This window comes from Sus scrofa, chromosome 15, assembly GCF_054392235.1.
Source record: "Sus scrofa isolate SSC_HxYL_T2T_F1_AM1 chromosome 15, Sscrofa_HxYL_maternal_Yorkshire_Landrace_v2.0, whole genome shotgun sequence".
Taxonomy (NCBI): Eukaryota; Metazoa; Chordata; class Mammalia; order Artiodactyla; family Suidae; genus Sus; species Sus scrofa.
In genome coordinates, this window is record NC_139397.1 from 124,578,633 (window position 1) to 124,596,001 (window position 17,369).

At 43.7% G+C, this 17,369-nt stretch overlaps 1 long non-coding RNA gene across 2 annotated transcripts in view; it reads right to left on the bottom strand.

Moving 5' to 3' along the window:
- Positions 1 to 1,361: 1,361 nt before the first annotated feature.
- LOC146396109 (uncharacterized) overlaps positions 1,362 to 17,369 on the bottom strand; it is a 44,562-nt gene continuing 28,554 nt past the window's right edge. For both annotated transcript variants that reach the window (XR_014829123.1, XR_014829122.1), the window contains 2 exons: positions 4,876 to 5,020; positions 1,362 to 3,087 (listed from right to left, as the gene is read on the bottom strand). This is a non-coding gene — a long non-coding RNA (uncharacterized LOC146396109). The remainder of the gene's footprint in view (positions 3,088 to 4,875; positions 5,021 to 17,369) is intronic.

Consider the following 17,369-nt stretch of genomic DNA (forward strand, 5'->3'; position numbering starts at 1 on the left):
ATTAAACTGCCTGATACACAAGAACCAGTGAGCACTTACCTGTTCCTATCATTACCATGTGCCAGGAGTTTATGTTCATTATTCTTTTTTTTTTTTTTTTTTTGGTCTTTTTGCCATTTCTTGGGCTGCTCCCACGGCATATGGAGGTTCCCAAGCTAGGGGTCTAATCGGAGCTGTAGCCACTGGCCTACGCTAGAGCCACAGCAATGCAGGATCCGAGCCGCGTCTGCGACCTACACCACAGCTCACGGCAACGCCGGATCGTTAACCCACTGAGCAAGGGCAGGGATCGAACCCACAACCTCATGGTTCCTAGTTGGATTCGTTAACCACCCCACCACGACGGGAACTCCTATGTTCATTATTCTTATCCACGTGGGCTTCAGGTTTCCCACCTGCCAAGTGGAGAGAGATGAGGTTTAAACTGGTGAAATTCCAAAAGAATTATAAGTTCTGTGTAAGTATGAGAGACACTTAAAGGATAGTTTTCAGGAACAGAAACAAAGGTGGTTCCCAGTGACCTGCAGAGGAGAAGCTGGAGGGTGAAACTTCATTGAAAGCTCAAATGGTAAACTACCCAGGTGACCACACGGCCTCTGCCAACAGATCAGGAAGGGAAGGGAAAAAGCTTCCTTCCAGGAACTGATGATAAAGAGAAAAACAAAGAACCAAAGATACAAGCCTTGGGTTAGAAGCCTGAATCCCTGAAATGAATCCTGAGTGTCCATATTTTACTGCTATTTCAGTGGAGTTCTTCTACTTCATCCCACCTTTGTGCCATGGATTTTGTCTTTGTTTTATGCACAACAGGCCTGGGAGGGTTGTGGGGCTACAACCATGACCTTGTCAGAAGAGGTGGTGTCGTACCCTCCTGCCACATGGAAGGTTGTATTCCCAAATCACTTTCTTTAGGGCTTCTCTCCAGGGGTGGAGAAAAAGGACACGTGTCTACACAGGCACCAGGGCAGAGCCCTGGATTCAACTTTGCTTTCCTGGAGCCAGGCTGGAGAAATGTGTTATCAGGGCTTTTCAGATGTGTGCTTCTGCAAGCCCAGGATTTTCCAAGGATGAACATTCAAGCCTACTTTAGTATGAGGCCAGGAAATGGAAGAGAAGGGGATACCTTTCCTTGCAGGCACCAACCCAGGGGTCAGTTCATTTACAAATATTCCTGTGGCTCCTACGTCTCCCTAAAATAACCAGGAAGCCCAAAACTTAAACCTGAGCTTGCAAAGAAGTCTAGCTACAAAGGGCATCTTTAAATTGAGTGCCGTTAATATCACTCTGCCGAACACTGTAAACCAGCTATAATGGAAAAAATAAAAATCATTAAAAAAAAAAAAGGTCCCCCTGCCTTTGTCAACGGTGGTGATGAAGTTTATTAAATCATATGCAGACCGTGTGTGCACTTTTCTGTGGAAAGGATACAGGCGTTTTCACAGTTTTCAAAGGGTCTTCCAAAAGATAAGAATGACTGATTCAGAGGGACACTAGTTGCATTTAGACCATTCAGTTAATTAACTGAAATCAATTAATTCAGTTAATGAGAATATTTTCTTATTTGTCTTTATGCAGATAATCGCTTATTTGTTATTTCAAAGGGAAAGCTATTGGTAGAGAAATCCGTTACCCTATTCTTGTTCTTGATGATAGGGCTGATGTCTTCTCAAATGCATTTTGTTCTTCCAGCCCAAACCTGACAATGAACCAGCTCTAATCAATAAAGCAGTGTCTTAGAAGATCCACTGTACTTCTAAGACACAGCCATGTGTGCTGGCTTTCATATGCTGTGAGTGTAAATGGAAACACATAGGTGCTTTTCTGTGTCTAAAGTGCTTTCTGAAAATATCTCATTAGTTATCCCAATACGCTTGCAAGGTGGCATCTCAATAAGCAATTGCCATGGAGCACACGACCGAAGTCAGGGCTGGCTCCTCTCTGACGCTCTGCCTGAGCAGGTGACTTCTGTCCTCGGCGCGTCCTTAATGGTACAAATAAGGTTACCGCTTCTGCCGAAGCTCCCGAGGGCAGGGTTGTACTGGTGCCAGGCACTCATTTACAGGAAGCAGCGTCTGTTACCAGCCTTGGGAGCAGAAGGCAGGAGTCATGATCACCAGTGGCCTCCCCAACCTAGTTACTTGTTTTTAATTAAGATGACAATACAACACCTTTTCGTGTCCTTCAGGGAACTGGAATCTTCCAATTGGAAGGGGCAGGAGAAGATGGCTCTGGTGGATCCAGGTCTTTGGTTGCAAAGACAGAAGGCCATGATGAAGGCTTTGTTTTCCTACTGGTGGCACTGGAGGAGCGGTGACAGCAGGCCCCGAGTGTAGAGGGCTTTCCAGGAGATGGCAGTGCTCTCTAAGGCTGGATCCCGGCTGTGCCTGCCTCCCCGCCGCATCAACCACAGAATATTGTAATTGAGACATAACATTATAATGCATTCTGGACCACACAGCTGCTCGAGTGTCACCTCAAAATGCTTCTTACCAGCCTCAAAGTCACTGTAAACAGGGTGGAGAGATGGAGGGTGGGGAGAGATGGGAGGGGGCTCTTGGAGACACCAGACAGCGACACTTGACGTAGCCGTCGGTGGCGTTTCAATATCTCCAGGCCAGGAGCTACCCTGATACATATTTACACCTGTTCCTGGGCTCACCTCCGAAGACCAATAAAAGCAAATTGAAGGACATGTATTGTCTGCATTTTAATTTCCAGGTTTACCAGAAATATTTCATTATTGTAATTCAGGGAGAAGTAAAACATCTTCCCTTTGGAAATGAAAGCTCTCCTTGTCCAGGGTGAATAGCATAGCAAGCAAATCAGTCTCTCCCCAGGGCGGGCTGGGGGGGAAGGGAGTGAGGGCTGGGGAGCAGGGCTATTCCCAAGGCTGACCTCAGATTCCAGACAAATTAGGGGAACAGCAGCATGGGGGTGATGGGGAGGATGGGGGGGGGACAGAGAATACCAGTCGTTGACAGCATTGCCGTGTCTGATGTACATGTACAAAATGTATTCACATCGACTGTGTTATTGGTGAGGCAGACAGATCCTGTAATTCCCAGGACCTGACATCTCCGGACAGACCTGGAGACAGAGGAATGAGAGGGAGGGTAGACAAATACACCTTTCCCCCGCAAGAGACTGTTGGCTGAGGTGCTGGTTTGCCCCAAAACACTTATGGGAATGAATGAGCCTGATAAGATCAGGGCCAGGAGGACAGCAATGACTCTTCAGTAATGTCACATAATTTACTAGCTGTGTTCATAGCTTGGGATTTTAACCTTTATTTTTGGGGCTCTTCTTTGCATTTTTTTTTTTTTGTTCATAGCTCCTTGGACTTTGCCAGAGACTTCCATATGGGTGAGAGAGCAGTGGGATCAGCCAGGGGGATTGCTTGGGAAATTGGTGCGAAGGATATAATACTTAGAGGAAAAGAAGCCAGTCTTTAAATGGCTTTGAACCCCTCCAGAGTCTGTGTGTGGCTTCCTTTTCGTTCTTGTACAAGACTAGCTGCTTTCTGTTTTTCTTAACCCTCTTCCACTGGAATTCTGTCCTATATTCTCTGAAAAAATCCTCTCTTCCATGAAACGCTTTATTGCACCCTCTTACCCAATGCTAAGAATAATCCTCAGTTAGAGCCTGTAAAGAGTAGACAATAAATAAAACCATGGCAGTGTTTCTGCTCTGCTGACAGCACTTGAAATGTGCGTACTTTAGCCCAGCCAAGCAATGCTTTAAAAGTCAGAAAACAAAGCAAATAAACCAAAATTCACAGGTAAAATGTGGTGTTGTGCACTGGTGCCATGTCCTTCCAAGAGGCCAGTCTTTCCTAGAGAAAATCAAGCTGCTTTCTGGGTGGGTTGGAAGACGTGCCCAGTTTGCAGGGAGTGAGAAAAAATGCATGCAGTACAGAAAGAGCTGTTTAGTGTGGGTGGTGTCAGTTCAAGGAGCATTATCCATAATCAACTGAGGGAGGCAGGGAGAAAGAGGGTGAGGGGACCTCAAAACAGGCGGAGACTCAACAGAGAGCAGGAGTGGAGACTCCGCCGGGCAGTGGGATGTTCCGACCACCGCCAAAGAATGCTTTATAGGAGGAATGCAGTGGACCGTGGATACAATGAAAAAGATCAGGAAGACCTATAAACCTTTATAGTGGGAGGCAGCAGCGTCTTATAAACAAAATAGGTGAAATTAGGTGGATCACGGAGGCCATGCACATTGACTCCCTGCAACCTATGTGAGAGCTGGTGTTCTAGACAGAACACACCAACAGAGCCCTTAGACGTGGCCCAGCCCTGGTAAGACAGCACTTACCAAGCCTGGTGAAAAAAACACATGGTCCATACCCATTCTTGGTACATTTATCTGTGCTGGATCCTTCTGCGTACTTCTTAGACTGTTTATGCATCCTAAAGTGTTTTCCAAAAAAGACTTTGCGTTTGAATCTCAATCAAAGGCATCGAGCATTTGTCTGATACTCAAATATCTGAATCCATGTAATGCCTATTGACCATCTGGCAGGATTGTTATATCATTAGCCATATTTAAACTTGTAAATATCAGCCAGGAAGACTGAGGAGGTGGTGCCAGGATTATACACATCACTCACCAAAAATGGTGTCTCTATTTTACAGAAATGGCACAAACCTCACTCAAAGGTGGCAGGTGCAGGAGACAATGCTCTTTCTCCTCCAACACAGAGAGAAGGCTAGAGTGAGATTCGCAAGCAAAACTCAGATCACTTAGTTCCAGATGTGCAAGTCTGCAGCTTTTCAATATTTGGATGTTAGAAAGGGTTAAATTTCAGAGGCCAGCACAGGATGATTGGTGGGAAAGCTATTGAGACATGTTGTACAAGAGCATATTACTGACCTAGGTTTCTTTGTGGTTCCTGTTGGTGGTAACATTTGCATTGAGTCAGCTGCCAGATCTGCAATAAGCGTTCTCTTCCGTAGCAGGACTAGGTACAACATCTAACATCATCCGGTCCAAACTCTAATATTTTAGCAGGGGAACTCTGAAAAAAAAATAAAATAAAATAAACAAACGAAAACAAATCTTAGTAAAAGATTATTTGCCCAGGGTTGTTTGATCATAGGCAATAGAAATTAATAAGCTAATCAAAGCATAAGGAAAAGTGCTAGAAAGGTATTAGTGCTTTCATATGACTGGAGGTGATTGGAAGCATGAGGCTGAGATGATGCAAAGTAGCAGGAACTGGAGTGGCAATGGATAAATGCCAACCATTCCTTTTGCCTTTGTAGTCAAAAGTCTGGTCTAGGAGAGAGAGTCTGATGAAACTTGAGTCACACCCTTAGCTGCACCAAGTGGTGAGAGCTTCTGGTAGAAGAAGCCAGGAATCTCTGTGGCTGATGGGCAGGACATTTTGCATACAGTATAAAGGAAGTAATACAGATGCGAATTGGGGTGCTGCTAGGAAGGAGGAACACATGATGAGAAGCAAAATCCATCAAACACACACATTCCCCCCAGATAAAACAGATGAAAATAGTTGAAGAGAGAAAAGGAGGGGACACCAGAACCCCATCCCTAACCTCTTATGCTTTTTTTTTCCCCCTGGGCCTTGCCTGTGGCATATGGAGATTCCCAGGCTAGGGGTTAAATCAGAGCTGTAACTGCTGGGCCTATGCCATAGCCACAGGAACACAGAATCCAAGCCTCGTCTGCAAACTACACCACAGCTCACCGCAACATCGGCTCCTTAACCCACTGAGCAAGGTCAGGGATCAAACCTGAGTCCTCATGGATGCTAGTCAGATTCGTTAACTGATGAGCCACGATGGGAACTCCTAACCTCTTATGGAAGCATCAGAGGCATTTTAGCATTTTACTCATGGCACAGAATGAAACCAATGACTTATCTTCTGGCAATTTCAGATGATTATACTTAATTTATTATGTCCCAAATTTTGAGGGACTGAATTCTATACTACCTTCAGTGTAGAATTCCTAATTATCATAGTTACTTTGTGTCAACTTAATATCAACCTTTAATATTTACTGTTACAGAAATCCCGTTGTGGAACTCATTAGTGCCAACCCAAATCGGTATGAGTTTCCACCTCTGGGCTTTGTGATATAATTGCATTTCTTCCCTTTTTTTGAAGTTAGGTGTTGACCATGTGTTGGCCAAAGAAGTGTGAGTAGAAGGGACCTGTGTCACTTCCAGGCAGAAGTTCCAAGAGCCAGTGCACAATTTGCCACGACCTCTGCCTGCTCCCTCATGATCATGCAAGCATGGGACAGATCAAGCCTCCAGCAGCCCCATCCTTGACTGGTTCAGCAGTTAAGTGATACAGTGGGCCAGTTAAAATCCTTCTCTTGGAGCAAGACATTGGGACAGCAGAGTCCCGTCCAATCCTAGGAACAAGACAGAACAATCCAGAACTCTGGCATGACTGTGATTTCCCCTCTTATGGCCTGGGAAGTAGAGAAGGAAACAGTGAAGCAGATGCAGAGATGAGAGAGGGGAAGAGAGGAGCAGCTGGGGCCAAGAACTCAAAGGACTGACTTCTACTGAGTCTTGCCTGCAGCCCTGAGACCCTCTGTGACACCTTGATGCTCTGTAGTGCATCCTCCCTGTGACATTTGAGTCACTCTGGGTGGGGGAGGGGGTCTGTCACTTGGAAACAGCAAGGTCCTAAATGATTTCAGGCACCTCCTTTTTTTTTGTATTTATTTTTATTATTCAATGAATTTTATTTCATTTACAGTTGTACAGCAATCATCACAACCAAATTTTACAGCAAGTCCATCCCAAACCTTCAGTGCATTCCCCCAACCCCCAGCCTGTCTCATTTGGAAACCATTAAGTTTTTCAAAGTCTGCGAGTCAGTATCTGTTCTACAAAGAAGTTTGTTGTGTCCTTTTTCTGGATTCCACATGTAAGTGATAGTATTTGATGTTAGTGTCTCACCGACTGACTGACTTCACTTAGCATGATAATTTCTAGGTCCAACCATGTTGCTGCAAATGCCTTTATTTCTTTCCTTTTAATGGCTGAGTAATATTCCATTGTGTATATATACCACATCTTCTTTATCCACTCCTCTGTCGATGGACATTTAAGTTGTCTCCATGTCTTGGCTATTGTAGAGAGTGCTGCAGTGAACATTGGAGTACATGTATCTTTTCAGTTCATGGTTTTCTCTGGATGGATGCCCAGGAGTGGATCAGGCTCCTTTTCATTTTCATAACCCATTAGCTCATCAAACCTGCCTGGAACCAAGACCCCTGACTTCCATTTGTTTGTTAGTCTACATTTTGTTTTTTCCTCCTCTACACCAAGTAGCCTCTGTGTTAAGTCAGGTTCTCTAGAACCAGAGCCTGAGACAGAGATCAGATGGTGTAATTTATTGAGATGCTGTTCTTCCAGAAGAAGCTGTAACGAGGCGAGGGCATCAGAGGGAGGGAAAAGAGCTGGGGACAGTGGTCTTGGCCAACACCTACCCTTGGGAGGGGGCTCAGGAGACAAACTGCTCTACTGCATTTGCCTCAGCTTGAGGAAGGGGGGGCGGGGCTTTGGTACCCAATTAGTCACTGACTGGTTGCTGCGGGCAGGAGGGAGACGGGGTTAACTTTCTGAGCAAAGCAATTCCCATCAGCCAACAGCATTTCCCTGTAGGACAGGATGAGTCCAAGCTGTCAGCAGCCACCACTCAGAGCAACTGGGGAAGGCCCCCTGAGCCTGGTGAAAGGGATCTGGGTGGGGCACCGATTGTGTCCATGACAGCCTTCTAATCATTCTAATTATTAAACCCATCCTCCTTGTTCTAGCAGGCTCTTTCACGGGTAGTTCCCATCAGACCCTTCCAGGACACCAAGTACCCCACCTGAAAAATACCAGCTCTCCATTTCTACCTTTTGCTGTTATAGGTATTCTTTCATTTTTCTGCAAAATATGCCAAAATTGGCATCCAGAGTAGTAGCCGTCAGGTGAAAGGGGACCTTTAGGGCAGGGGTTGGGCAGGGGTACTGGTTGTGACTCTGAGGATTTTAGGAGGTCCCTGGGATTTTGCTCCTGTATCCATTTCCTCCTTCTTCATAATGATAGCATTCCAGATTTCCACTGGGGAAACGTCCCGCTCCTAGTGGAAGTAACCCAGCGACGAGCTCAGATAAGGTTAAGCTAATCTGTAAAACCCATCCATCTCTTCTCCAGGGATAAGGATTGCCTTAGAGATGAGCACAGGACCCAACTGGACCAATCGAATACAAAGAGCCTTTACCTTGAGGTTGCAGAGGGAAAAGCCTGCCTGCTTTTATTAAAGATGAGGAAAGATGCTTTCTCTTCTACCTGGCACGGAGAAAGGATGTAATGTTCAAAGCTGTGCAACCATTTCTGCAGCCTGACCCTGGGACCAGACTGAAGAAAAGATCTGACACTACAAGTGGACAAAAGGCTTTCAAATCAATGGAGCCCCTGAGAATCTGGTGAATCTCTGCATCAAACGACACCAGAGGCTGGACACCCCTGAATTGTCCGTCTGTGAACCAACAAATGCCATTATGCGCCTAAGCCAGTTTCAAATGGGTTTTTGTTTTCTGAAACATAAACTATCCTAAGTGGTAGACGGCAGGGAGTGGGAGGGGAAATGGATTCTAGTCAGGGACTGTCACCACTCAGTTTTTTTGGCCAACTTTCATGTGGAAACCCTCCCCTCAAGTCTCATCATTTTGAGATTTAAAAGCAGGAACGGATGATTCAGCATCTCTGATAACCCCCCCCTTCCAACATCCCAACCTGGGAGTCAAGCGCCCAGCCATCCACGGCAGGCATCCAGTTTTAGGATTTGGTTTCTAGTGCACATAACCATTGACCTAATATTAGCTGCATTTGGAAGACCTCCAATTGCTAGCAGAGTTTAGCAGAAACATCTGAAATGAGAAGAAAATGACCTCCCCCATGGGGGTCTCTTCTAAAGTTTATTAATAAAACATGCGATTGAAAGTGTGCATTCACGTCCTGCCGAAACTGCTTTGGAAATAGTAAAATGCTCAAGATAGCTTAGGGCTTGTACGTATTGTTTCACCCTGTGGCCCACACTGTCCCGTCGCTGGTTCCAGGTGAGGGCTCATCGCAGGAGTCCACTCTGGGCCACTCACAGGACACGAGGGAGTCCTGATTTGGTCCAGCTCTCATCTCTCTTCCCCTCCGGAATCCTTCTAGAGCTCTCTGACAAGAGGGCTATTGTTTTTTGCCTCATGCCTGGAGGTTATAGTCCCCCTGGATAGTTTTTTAAAATATTAATTCCAGTTATTATCATGGTTAGCGATCTCTTTGTTTCTCTTCTCCATCTAGGGTGCCTAATGCTATCTTTGACCAGATGGAGAATGCAATTAAAATAAATATAATGTAATATAAAAATAAAACAGAACATATTGCTTTTGCAGGGCAATCTGGGACCAAGATTTTCTGCAGTGGAAATTACTGGCTAAATAAACCTATCTCCTCATTGACACAAGCTGAGAAGAGAGATGGGTTATAACAAAAAAAAAGAGAAAGAAATGTGATTATTTCCTAAATCGAGGGAAGAGGAGTTTTGCCCAAATGGAAAACTGTTGAAGTAGAAAGTGTCTTTAGTATTTTTTTTTCTTTCCTTTTTCTTTTTACGTGAACACCATCAGCAAATTCAATAGCATCACAGTCCAGGTGCCACAGGGGATGAAAAGATGAATAAGGGGAGTCATCTCCCTAAAAAAGCTTCCAGTTTGGGTGGAGAGAATACGCATACATGGAAGGAAAAATAGAACTACATGGCAGGTGAACTTGAACAAAGCGATTGTTGTGGCTCTATTCTGGCAGAGGCTCTACTCTCTTGGATTGCTGCATGAGAAACATCCTTCCCAACCAGACACTTCTGGTCCGGGGTAGCTGGATAACAACCTTGGCTACTTAATCATCATACATACTGCTTCAGTGAAGAGATTTTTAGTACAAGTAACAACTTCAGATGTGTGAAAATAAGAATTTATGGAAAGGATCCTTGTGCATCTCATAGAACTCAACAACCCATAGGCTCCAGGAAAAAAGGAAATAGGGATTAGACAATCCATAAGAACTAAGGGGACTGTTGCCAATCTTTCTGTGAGCATCAGGTCACTTGCCTCTACTTCTCTCCAAGTGCCTGTTTTATTTGTTTCTTTCTTCACCCCAGCTCCTTTTGTACATGGTGGAACATCGCAGGCCCAGCCCTAGAAGCATAGTACCTCCCTTGGAATCAAGGCTTCCAACAAACTGATTACCACCCTAGGTCTGAAATCCTTGGGAAGACTCTCATCAACCCAGATTGGGTCCTCTGTTCATCTCTGACCCAATCAGCTATGTCCAGTGAAAGTGTCAGTCAGTACACATACAGTCATAGAAGCCCAACCATTTCAGTGAGGGGACGGCTCTTAGAAGAATGATGGAATTGCGGCGAGGCAGACATGATATACGACATTTAAAATTAAAAGACTTGATCATTAATTTTTTAAATGGCCTTCTTTGTTCTGTTCAGTCGTTTATAAACACAGAATTCCATAGGGAAGGATTTTGAAAAGTATTTCTCTGTAAGATGTCTTTAAAGATACTAAAAGGTATCTTTATGATCTGGATTCAAAACTCAGGTTTTGTGGTTTCCTTTAATATGTCAGGAAAGTCACTTTACCTCCTTAAGCTTCAATTTCTTCTGAAAACTGAAATGCCTACTTAGATTTCCTTTAGGTTCTTCTACTTAGGTTATACCAAAAGGTCTTCTACTACAAAAAGCTAGTTACAGAATTCCCGTCGTGGCTCAGTGGTAAACGAATCCGACTAGGAACCTCGAGGTTGCAGGTTCGATCCCTGGCCTTGCTCAGTGGGTTAAGGATCCGGTGTTGCCGTGAGCAGTGGTGTAGGTCACAGACGTGGCTCGGATCCCACGTTACTGTGGCTCTGGCGTAGGCTGGTGGCTACAGCTCCGATAGACCCCTAGCCTGGGAACCTCCATATGCCACGGGAGGGAGCAGCTCAAGAAATAGCAAAAAGACAAAAAAAAAAAAAAAAAAAAAAAAGCTAGTTGCAACTTATATTAGTTTTGGCAGTTGACTAAATAGTTTTATTTATGGTCCTTTCTGTGGTTACAAGCCCATGAAAGATGAGCTTATCGAAAACTTAACTAGAGTTTTCGATGAGTCATTGACACATAGAACTCAACCATTTGGAACTGTGTTTCCCATTTCCAAAACCTGAGAGCAGGACCGACACAGTGTGTGTCAAAGTCTATAGCCTCAAGAGAAGGCCCTTCTATGGTCTTTACTCTTTTCAACTCTTCTCTCTTTAAAACCCATACACACACTAAATCAGCATATCAAAGTTAGGAGAAGCAAAGTTCTGGGAAGGAATTAAACAGGGAGGCTTGGAAAAGATTAAAAACCATTTTCAGCCTTATCGCATGCTGAGAGGAATATCTGAAAAGTCATAAAAGGAGGGGAATAAGTATCTGTGCCGTGGAAAAGTCTGATCAGAGGTCATACTGCAGTCATGGTTTGGTATTTCTGTTGATTCTTTTTTTTTTTTTTTTTCTTTTTTTGTGTTTTTAGGGCCACATGCACGGCACATGGAAGTTCCCAGTCTAGGGGTCGAATCGGAGCTATACCTGCCGGCCTACACCACGGCCACAGCAGTGTGGGATCTGAACTCTGTCTACAACCTACAGCACAGCTCACGGCAATGCTGGATCCTTAACCCACTGAGCAAAGCCAGGGATCGGACTCGAGTCCTCATGGATACTAGTTGGGTTCGTTAACCACTGAGCCATGACGGGAACTCCTTTCTGTTGATTCTTGATTTAACTTTAACCCGTTATAGATCTTTCGTTCTGGTTATTCTTGAATATTTTGAGTGTTGACAGAGCATACTGGACAGAACATGCTCTCACATCTTGAACATTTATCACACGACAACCACTTTACGTAATATAAGGATAACCACGTAATCCTTATATTAGTCTCATAAGGCAGCTATTATTTTTGTTACTTTGCAGATGAGCTAATGAAAGCTTAGAGCAGTCGAGTGGCTGAGCATAGTCATGCAACTAGGGCGCCTACATCTGTCCATGGCTGGACCATATCCCAGCTCTGTCTACTACACAAAGGCTGATGACTCCCTTAAAGTTTATCATGTTCTAGTTGATGGTTTCACATCTAACAGAAAGAACAACTGGAAATGCACAGGTTCTAGGACCTGCCTCTGAACCTGGCAGATATGCGAATTTTGGAAAATCTCTTGACTTCTGCTAACCCATTTTCTTCATTTACGACAATGGGACACTGCACTACATGTAAAGGAGATCAAGCCCCATGTCAAAGTACTGAAACAGTGAGGGGCTACTTGGCAGTGGGTCTTCCTTGGGACCCTCACCATTGCAATTTCTCTGCTTCTTGGCACTCATCGTCAGAGAAGGAACCAGTAAAAGAAAACAATATCCTCTGTTTCCTTTCACTTCGCAGCTATCAGGAGACAGCTTGGAAATGTCTATGAAAGTCTGGGTGGCGATAGAAGGGGAAAAGTTAGCTCTATTTTTAATAACTTGGTATTTTGGCTCTTGATTGAATCATCACTGTTCTTCCCCTGCCAGCTCCTTCTTTGCATATACAGGGCTCTCCCTCTGCTCCTGCAGCCAGAAGATGGAGCCGAGTCCCCTTCGGAGCCGACCCTTCAGTCCTGCGGAGCAGAGGCACTGTTTGTTGATACTGTGCAGAGAGCACCACACTGGGGAGCCACAAGGCCTGGGTGCTGGCTTCTACTGTGCCAGGGAGCTGGCTTCTACTGTTCCTTAGTAGCCAGGGAGTCAGTCCTCATCTCTGGACCTCAGTTCCCCGGTCTGTAAAATAAGAGGTCTGGAGAGAAATATCTCCCTGGGGCCTTCCCAATATCACGTTTCATGACTCTGCATGAGAAGAATGCAGGATTTGCCCTCAGGATTTACCTGGTTTCCTCAGCCAAGGCTTTCTAGACCTTTTGGCCCTGAGAACGCTAAAAGAGGTTTTCTTTATCCCTCTGTCCCCGCTGCTTTCTGAGCCATGAGGTCAATACAAGGGGATGAGCTGTAAAGTCAGTGTGGAGCGTGATGGGTGGAATTCACTTCCTACGTGATTTGCACATTTCATTGTGACCTTTTGTGGTTCGCTCTGGAGTTTTGCTGACTTCTACACAAAAGAGGCATGCACTTTAAGGGGTTCCTTTTGCACAGTGAGTACTTGAATATAACGCTAGGTATGAAAGACCCCTCTGGATTGTGCAAACCAGGGGCTTGCTAGAGTGGTGGGTGGGGAATCTGCACTGCAGGAGGGGCTTGGGTGCACTTGCTGGTAACCACTACACTCGGGGGGTCAAAGGGCACAACCTGGTGGGCACCTGGTTCAGAGGTTTCACTTTCAATTCAGAGATTTCAAATTCCAGCATCCCCACTTACTTGCCATTTGATCTCAGGCAAGGTATTTAAAACCTCTCTGTGCCTCACTTTCTCATCTGCAGGAAGAAGAGAACATTCCTTCCTACCTCACGAGATTGTTGTTGAAGATAAAATTTCATCTTTCATAGAAAATGCTTAGCAGAGTTCCTAGTACACAGTAAGTATCCAAAACAAGTTGGTTAATATGATTATCCCTCAAAACACATACACACAATAAATTCAAGAAAAACGATGTTTTGATTATAAAACACAAAGACCATTTCTCTATTGCATAAGCAAAACAATTATGGTTTTTCATTTCTTTGAGTTTCAAGCAAAACTATGGGTATAAAATTCAGAGCAGGGCCAAATTGAATTTCCAGGAAAGTAATATCTGAGAAGCTTTTAAGCAAGAGAGAGGTTTGCTGGCTGAAAGGCATAAACACATCTTAATCTTGGAATCAGAATGGGTGCAGACAGTATGGCTGGCCCCTGACCGCTTATTGATGAACTTCCACCTGCATGAAGACCAGGGTACACTGGCCAAATTGAACGTCACTCCATGCTTCTGCTCCCTGTCCCTTTATTTCTTTTCTCTAATGGGAGATTTACATCCCCAGAAGGAGCTTGGGAAAACTGGGTGATTCATGGAATAAAGATTTCATGGAGAATGTGGCAGTGATGGGGGTGGATCACACTGGATATCGTGGGCACGCTACTTATGTGTAAGATTATCTGCCCACATGCCAGGATCACATATATAAATAGCTACAGGGATCAGGCAGACAACATAACTGAGTGAAATGGTACTGGCTGGAGACAAAAACACATATCCTCTCCAGAGAAGGCAAGCACGACTCTGTGCCAAGCTATTGTTGCTCTGCTCATTTAGTGCTTCCAGATCTATTTTATTTTATTTTACTTTATTGGCCACACCATGAGGAAGTTCCCTGACCTGGGGTCCAACCCATGCCACAGCAGTGACAACGCTGGATTCTTAACCCGCTGAGCCACCCCAGATCTTCATTTTTATTTTTATTTTTATTTTTTGGTCTTTTGAGGGCCACACTGCAGCATTTGGAGTTTAGGCTAGGGGTCAAATCGGAGCTGTAGCTGCTGGCCTATACCACAGCCACAGCAACGCGGGATCTGAGCCGCGTCTGTGACCTACACCACAGCTCACGGCAACGCCGGATCCTTAACCCACTGAGAGAGGCCAGGGATTGAACCCACAACCTCATGGCTCCTAGTCGGATTTGTTTCCGCTGCACCACAACAGGAACTCCATAGATCTTCATTTTTAAAAAGAAGTAGAAACAGTGGATTTTTATGTTAGTCTTCTAAAATTTTTCATTACTGGCAATTAATGAAAATATTTAAAAGGCCATCAGAAACAAGGGCTTAGCCACACTGGAATACCCAGTGGTAATCAGAGCTCAGAATCTGCAGATGGTTGGTGTATATGTGTGTGTATGAGGGAAGGGGCCAGTGAGAAAGACTTCAGTTGCTACTGCATTGTTTCCATCAGACACATTTGTAGTTAGTCACAAAATCTTTTCTTTCTTTCTTTTTTTTTTTTTTTTTTTTTTTTTTTTGGTCTTTTTGTCTTTTCTAGGGCCGCTTCCTTGGCATATGGAGGTTCCCAGGCTAGGGGTCTAATTGGAGCTGTAGCTGCCAACTTATGCCAGAGCCACAGCAACACCAGATCCAAGCCACGTCTGTGACCTACACCACAGCTCAAGGCAACACCAGATCCTTAACCCACTGAGCGAGGCCAGAGATCAAACCTGCAACCTCATGGTTCCTAGTCGGATTCGTTAACCACTAAGCCACGATGGCAGCTCCATAAAATCTTCACTTAAGGCTATAAACAACTTTCAAACTTCTGCTCCCAACTATAATGGATTAACTGGTACCAGATTTGCCCTCCCACCATAAACAAGTATTAAGATGGTCAACATATATGAAGTATCTGGTTTTTTTTTTAATTTTATTTTTTGTCTTTTTAGGGCTGCACCTGTGGCATATGGAGATTCCCAGGCTAGGGGTCGAATGGGAGCTGTAGTCACCGGCCTACACCACAGCCACAGCAACACCAGATCCAAGCCACATCTGTGAGCTACATCACAGCTCAGGGCAATGCCGAATCCTTAACCCACTGATCAAGGCCAGGGATTGAACCTGCGTCCTCATGGATACTAGTCAGATTCTTTTCCTCTGAGCCACAACAGGAACTCCAAAGTATCCGTTTTTAAACATTAACAATAGGCAGTGAAAGATTGTGATACCCAAGATAAGAGAAACACACAAGGTGAACCTCCATGAATTTCTGCTGGGAGTGTAGAAAACTGGAGCCCAACTAGAGTGGCAATTTTGCTGAGTTGAAAAGATAGAGATCAGAATTCCAGACTGTGGAAGTCTTTAGAATGTTTTAGGGTACTTGGAAGGAGGGAGCTCCAAAAGTCTGTGTAGAATTCACCATGCGTCCTCGGCTAAAGACTAGCCTGGGATTTAGCAAGGGCAAGACTCATGAAAGTCTTGTAGAGAGAAGCTGCAAGGCTGAGAATAGACTGGAGAAATAGGAAGTTGTGTAGTGCTGAGAAACACGAAAGCTCTGGTGCATGCAGAGTGGGGAAACCTCATTGGGCGTTCAGCTGAGAACCAAGAAAGGCCACACTTCTAGAGTAAGAATCATCTGAGATTAAGGCCATACCATAAGATTAAAGTTAAAACCAAAATAGACCTCTCCTTAGAAAGGAATTGAACAAAGCCTAACAGAACCTAAAAGATCTCCTAATTATTTAATTCTTTCCCAGACCAAAACTCAACATTCTTTAAAAGAAGATGACATAATTTAGGTCCCTACAACAAATCAACCACAAAGTTCATCACACAATACAAAAATAAGAAATATGGAAAGAGGTCGGAAAAGGCAACTATAGCATGTAACAAAAGTAACTAAAAAAAAAAACAAAAACAAAAACAGATCTGTGGATATCCTAGATGAGACAGATGCAAACATGAAAGTAGCTATTATAAATATGTTCAAAGGCTAAGGAAAAGACAGCCATAAATGAACAGATGAGAAATATCAACAGAGAAATGGAAACTATTAAAAAGGATGAATAAAATTCTAGAACTGAAAAGTACAAACTCTATAATGAAAAATACACAGGACAGGCTTAACAGTTGAAATATTGTAAACTATAGAAGAAAGAGTTAGTGGATATGAAGACATGTCAAGAAAAATGATCCAATCTGAAAAACAGAGGGGAAAAATTAACAAAGACTTATTGATTTGTAGGACAATGTCATATAGGCTAATATATGTGTAATTGGAGATGCAAAAGGAAAGAAGAGAGGATGAAGAAAACTGCATGTACATGAAGAAATAAATAAATAATCAATGCCAAAAGGTTCCTCAATTTGTATAAAAATATCAGTTTATAAATTCAAGAAGCTTGACAAAACCAAGAAAAATAATTTTAAAAAAGATCATATAGGAATATCATAGACAACTACTGAAAACATAAATTAAGAGCAAATCTTAAATGCAGCCAGAGGAAATAAGAAGATATACTACATACAAGAAAATAATGTGGGATTGGAGGCAAGATGGTGGAAGGAGTAGGGAGACAAGCTCACCTTTCCCACATACACAAGAAAACAATGTGAAAATGAATGATTTCTTCCCAGAGACAACTGAGGTAAAGATGCAATGAAATACAATGAAATGGCATGTGGTAGAAACAATAATAGCTACAACTCTCTACCAGAAGTCTATATGCAATAAAAATAATCTTTAAAAATGAGGGTGGTGGGATGGAAATCCTGTGAAATCAGATTGTTATGATCATTATACAATTACAGATGTGATAAATTTATTTGAGTAATAAAAAAAAAATGAGGGTGAATTGGGAGTTCCCATCA